We start from the raw sequence: 6,000 nt of genomic DNA, 5'->3' as shown, positions 1-6,000 counted from the left end.
TGTTTTCTACCTTGGATTGGCTGCCTCTGCCTTTGGAACCTTCTCTATATAAAAGTTCTCCAACTGGGGCACTTGGGTGGCTCAGCCGGTGAAGTGTCTGCCTTTGGTTCAGGTCAGGATCCTGGGGTTCCCAGGGGGAACGAGCCCTGTGTCAGGCTCCCAGATGGGTGGGGAGTCTGCTTCTCCCTCTGCCTGTTGCTCCTCATGCTCACTCTCTCTCTCTGTGTGTGTGTCAAATAAATAAATTTTTAAAATCTTCTTAAAAAATAAATTTAAAAAAAAGTTCCCCAACTCACCAGTGTTGTCCCGTAGGGAGGGACAGCTCTATGTCCCTATCCAGCAGGAAGAAGTTACAGAGATGAGACCTTTCTCCCTCAGTAACCTTAAAGATTTAAGCGTCAAATTGGGGGGGAAAGGATGAAGAGAACTAAAGCAAGAGAACTGTAGCTTAAATTAAATCTCTGGGCAGCCCAGCTGGCCTAGCGGTTTAGCGCCGCCTTCAGCCCAGGGCGTGACCCCAGGGTCCCGGGATCGAGTCCCACGTCGGGCTCCCTGCATGGAGCCTGCTTCTCCCTCTGCCTGGGTCTCTGCCTCTCTCTGTGTGTGTCTCTCATGAATGAATAAATAAAATCTTTAAAAATAAATAAAATAAATAAATCTCTGTACTGCTCGCAGCCTGCCGCTGAGTACGTGAGACAGAGGGTGACGTTCCTCAAGCAACTCATGGTGATGTTGCATCACAGACGTACAAGAGCCAGACCTCCAAGGTCTGGCAGACGTTTCTTTCAGCCACAATTCCCGACAAACAGTCGCCTCTACCCCCTCTCCCCCGGCCCGGGCCGGCCCTCCACAGAGGTAAAAGTCCATCATCAGCCGCTCCTCACAATCCTGGTGCAGCTCTTTCTGCCCATGAGTCCTGTCCCTGTGCTTTAATAAAACCACCATCTTTTTTTGTTTTGTTTTTTTTTGCACCGATAACATCTCAAGAATTCTTTCTCCAGGGACACCTGGGTGGCTGGCTCAGCGGTTGACCATTTGCCTCTGGCTTACGTGTGACCCCGGGGTCTAGGGATCGAGTCCCACGGCAGGCTCTCCGCATGGAGCCTGCTTCTCCCTCTGCCCCTGTCTCGGCCTCTCTCTCTCTCTCTGTGTCTCTCATGAATAAATAAATAAAATAAAATCTTAAAAAAAAACCGAATTCTTTCTCCAGTGTTCGACTGTCGCTCCTGCACCGCACAGGGATCACATCATCCCCACTCTGTCCTCTCTTATCCTGCAGGACGTTTCTCCCAAACAGGCCAATGCAGCGCGGCTGCGAGCCAGTCCCCCCCACCCCCTCCCCCGGGCCCAGCCTCTTTGCTTCCACCCTGCGCGCAAAGAGCCGTCAGACGCGCCGTCAAATGCGCACCGCAGCCCGAAGCCCTGGGTCCCTTGTTTTAGAGAGGAGGCCCTGGGACTCCACGGGGCCACCTGCCCAGCAGGGGCTGCGGAGGCGCCCAGGCCCCGGGGGCCCAGCTCCAAGGCGCATGCTCAGAACCAGGACCGCCCCGCCCCCACCTCTTTCTGAGGGAGCCCGGAGGACCCCCGCCCCCGCGGGATCCCTTCCTGCCCTGTGCCTCCCGGCTGAGTGCTCCTCCCCCCCGCCCTGTCTGCCCCCCCCAGCTAAGGACCTCAGAGCCTGCCCTCCCCCCCATGCACCTGCCAGCTAAGTGCTCCCCCCCCCCCGTCTGTCCCCCGCCCAGCTAAGGACCTCAGAGCCTGCCCTCCCCCCGCCCCCGCCGCTGACTGCTCCTCCCCCCGCCCTGTCTGCGCCCCCCCGCCCCCCCAGCTAAGGACCTCAGAGCCTGCCCTGCCCCCCCGCTGAGTGCTCCTTTCCCCGCCCTGTCTGCGCCCCCCCCTTTTGCCCCCCGCCCAGCTAAGGACCTCAGAGCCTACCCTCCCCCCCACGCACCTGCCCGGCTGAGTGCTCCTCCCCCCCCCCCCCCCCCGTCTGCCCCCCGCCCAGCTAAGGACCTCAGAGCCTGCCCTCCCCCACGCTGACTGCTCCTTTTCCCGCCCTGTCTGCGCCCCCCCGCCCCCCCCCGCCCAGCTAAGGACCTCAGAGCCTCCCCGTCTTCCCACCCAAGAACGGGGGCGGTGTTCCTGGCCTCCTGGACCGGCTCCGGCTGCGTCCGTCCGCCTCCCTGGGCCTCCTTCACCCCCTGGGGGCCCGGGGCGCCGTCCGCAGAGGGCTAACGACCCCGTCGGGGGAGGGGCGACAGGGAACCACGGAGCCTGCAGGTGCACGCGGGGGCTCGCGGCGGGGGCTCGCGGCGGGGGCCAAGGGGCGCGATGGGGCGACCAGCCGATCGCCAGGGCCTCCCCAAGGGTCCCGGCCCCGCTGCGCATCCGGTGGCGAAGGCCTCGGGCAAGGGCTGCCCTTGCGAGACGGGAGCCGCTGCCCGCCGCCGGGTCCCCCTGAAACGGCCCGGAGACCCCCGTGCCCACTCCTCCCGTGTCCCAGAGCCCGGAGGTGGGCCAGGCGTGCCCACCTGCCAGGCCTTTGCCCATGCTGCTCCCATGGAGCCTGCCTTTCTACCCTCTGTCCAGATGCGTCGCTTTCCCGGTTCCAACCGAGACAGGAAAGGGCACTTGGCCCCGGGTCAGAGGACCTGTAAGGCCATCGTTCTGCTGCTTGTGCCCTAAGGCCGGTCCCTAACTCCTAGGACCCTCACTCAGCTTCTCATCTGCAGCCGCGGGGTGGTATCGCCTCCTCTGCCCTCTCACCGGTTTGAGGCGAGCCTTTACCAAGTAACTGCCGAAGAGCCTCCTAAAAGTGAAGCAGTTCTGGAAGGAGGAGGAACTATTACCTCCTGCCCGAGTCTGTGGGTCTAACTAGAGCTCGTCTACCGCCAGCCCCTTCCGTTCTTCAGATCTTGGTGCTCTTTTATCTCAAGTAACCCTTGATGCCTTGAAGGCGAGTTGGCCTGATACTAATGCGGCTACACCAGCTCTCTTGGGTCATCATTTGCCTGTTCTGAGTTCTTTTTTTTTTTAAAGATTTATTTTTAGGTAAACGCCACACCCAACGTGGGGCTCGAACTCAGGTCACCGAGATCAAGTGCGGCGCGATCCACTAACTGAGCCAGTCTGGCACCCCTGCCTGCTTGACGTTCTTTCATTCTTGCACGGGCAGCCCTCCTGTGTCTGTGTATCTTAGGTGTGTCTTTTATAAACACAAGCAGGGCTGGAAGCAGAGTTTCTGGGAAGTCATTTCCAAAGGTATGATCGTGACGTGTATATACAAAAACCATCTTATTTTTGTGTTTGCTAATGGTCCAACTTCATGTTTCTTTTTTCTCCTTTCTCGACTTTTTAAGAATTGATCAAACAACCGCCACAACAACAGGGCAGTTGATCAAGGCTCTCTCTTCCCCACCGGCCCAACACTGTCCTGGAAGTTGCACATTCCACCTCCATTCTTTCATGGTTCTCCGAGACACTAATTTGGCAGAATCTGAAGGTAATCCAGTGTTTACCCTCCTTGCAGACAGAAAAGGACTTTATCACACTTCGTGCCTGGCCAGCTCCTCCCGCCGGTACCAGGACTGTTTTGATCACTAAATCGTGTTTACTGTTTCCTTGTGTAGGTCAGCCCTTCCTTACGGAAAAATGCCTTCGGAAGATTCTTCAGATGTTTCTGTATCAAAGATCTGTTGGTGACAAACTCTGTTGTCATTTCTCTGAATAGGCCTTTATTTTCCTCATTCCTGAAAGATAACTCCTAGCACACAGCTGCTTTCGCACCACTCTGAAGACACCAGCCCCCTGTCTTCTGACTCCTTTTGTTGCTGTTGAGACATCGGTTGCCCATGTAATTGTCATTTCTTTTAGGACAACCTCTTTTCTACCCGGTTGCTTTTGGGATATTTTAAATTTAATTTTTTAATTAAAAAAAAATTTTTAAAGTAATCTCTACAGTCTGACACGAGGCTTAAACAGTTCTTTTTTTTTAATTTTTTTTATTTATTTATGATAGTCACACACAGAGAGAGAGAGGCAGAGACATAGGAAGAGGGAGAAGCAGGCTCCATGCACCGGGAGCCCGACGTGGGATTCGATCCCGGGTCTCCAGGATCGCGCCCTGGGCCAGAGGCAGGCACCAGACCGCTGCGCCACCCAGGGATCCCTGACACGAGGCTTAAACTCATGACCTTGAGATCAAAAGTAGCCAGTCAGCCGCCTCCGCTCTCGGGATCTTAATGTTCATGTTTGGTGTCCTGAACCACTCATTCTATGTTTGTTATAAAGCAGTGCCAGAACCCTTCCAGGTGTCCAAGGTTAAGCAGTGCTGAACAAAGGGCCACCAGGATGACTATCGATGTGGATTTCTTACGTGCGGGGATTGTTTGGCTTCCCAAATCTGCATTTGGTGTCTTGTCTGTTCTGGAAAATTCTCTGCCATTATTCCTTTGAGTATTGCCTCTCTCCCAGGGGCTCCCTCCGAACTCCAAGGGAGTTATGTTGGATCTTGTCCTGCTATCCTCTGTTTCTTTATTAACCTCTCTTATTTGTGCTTTTTGGTATATTCTGAGCAATTTCTTTGAATATATCTTCAAGGCTAGTATTCTTCTGGTGTTTCTATTCTATGAATTAACCCATCCATTGAGTCTCTAACTGTTCTATTATTTCTGGAAATAATAGAGTCAACGGGTTATTATTTTTTTTTATGATAGGCACACGGTGAGAGAGAGAGAGAGGCAGAGACATAGGCAGAGGGAGAAGCAGGCTCCATGCACCGGGAGCCTGATGTGGGATTCGATCCCGGGTCTCCAGGATCACACCCTGGGCCAAAGGCAGGCGCTAAACAGCTGCACCACCCAGGGATCCCGAGTCAACGGGTTATTATAGAACATTACCATGTCAACGATCCTTTTTTTTTTTTTCTATTTATTTGTGGAAGTTCTATTTATTTCCTTTTAAATTCTCCTTGGCTCCCTAATCTCCACATTAGCACATTCCGGCCCTAAAATCAAGAAGTCTCCATGTACCCCTCGGCCAAGTCTCCTCTTTGTGGGCCTGTGTCCCGAGCTATGAAATAAGGTGGATGTAGAACAGTTGTGCCCTACCTCAGAGTGGCGGCAGCGGTGGTGGTGCTGGCGTGCTCTGCCAGACCTGCTCTGTCTTATTCCCTGGCCAAAATTTCTTTTTTAATCAAGGGTTTGAAATTAAAACTTTCAAACTTCTGGGCTGTGGGAGCTTGAAGCTCCCCTTGAGTTCAAGTCTGTGAATCTGAGTGTAGATTTTTGATATGGGGGCACCTGGGTGGAGCATCTGCCTTGGGCTCAGGGCATGACCCCAGGGTCCTGGGATCGAGTTCTGCATCGGGCTCCCTGCATGGAGCCCGCTTCTCCCTCTGCCTGTGTCTCTGCCTCTCTGTGTGTCTCATGAATAAGTAAAATCTTAAAAAAAAAAAAAAGATCGTTGACATGGTGATGTTTTATAAAACCTGTTGACTCTGTCAACAGTCTCTACATTAATGGGTATGAACGTGAGCCCTCAACTACCCGGAGAACTGGACCCTCAGGGCTCTGCTGTTGCCAGTGAGGAAAACCTCTGTTTTATAATTTTTTCAAAACTTGTAGAAAGCACTCGATAAATTATTACGGAATTGATCATGAATGAATAAATGAGTGGATGGTCAGACAGACTGATGGGCTCAGGACATGCTACCCCCAAGGCCTGGCACCGTGGCGTGTTGAACGTCTTACCCTGAGCTTTTGGGGGAAAAAATGCCTGAAGCAAGAAAGTCACTCTGCCCCCGGCCCCTGAACTTCCCTGAAACAAGCCCTAAATCCCCTACGTGAAAGGTATTCTCCGTGTGCCGGGGAGAGAGGACATCCTTATCACCGGAGACGGGGGGGTTCCTCTCCGAGAGATCTGCCTAAACCAGCCTCGCTAGACGAACCCTGATCTTCCTGCTGCGTCACCTTCACTACCCCAGCCCGGCCCCCGCCTCTC

This window comes from Nyctereutes procyonoides, unplaced genomic scaffold (assembly GCF_905146905.1).
Source record: "Nyctereutes procyonoides isolate TBG_1078 unplaced genomic scaffold, NYPRO_anot_genome, whole genome shotgun sequence".
NCBI classification, from domain to species: domain Eukaryota; kingdom Metazoa; phylum Chordata; class Mammalia; order Carnivora; family Canidae; genus Nyctereutes; species Nyctereutes procyonoides.
Note: the sequence above shows the minus strand (reverse complement) of the source record.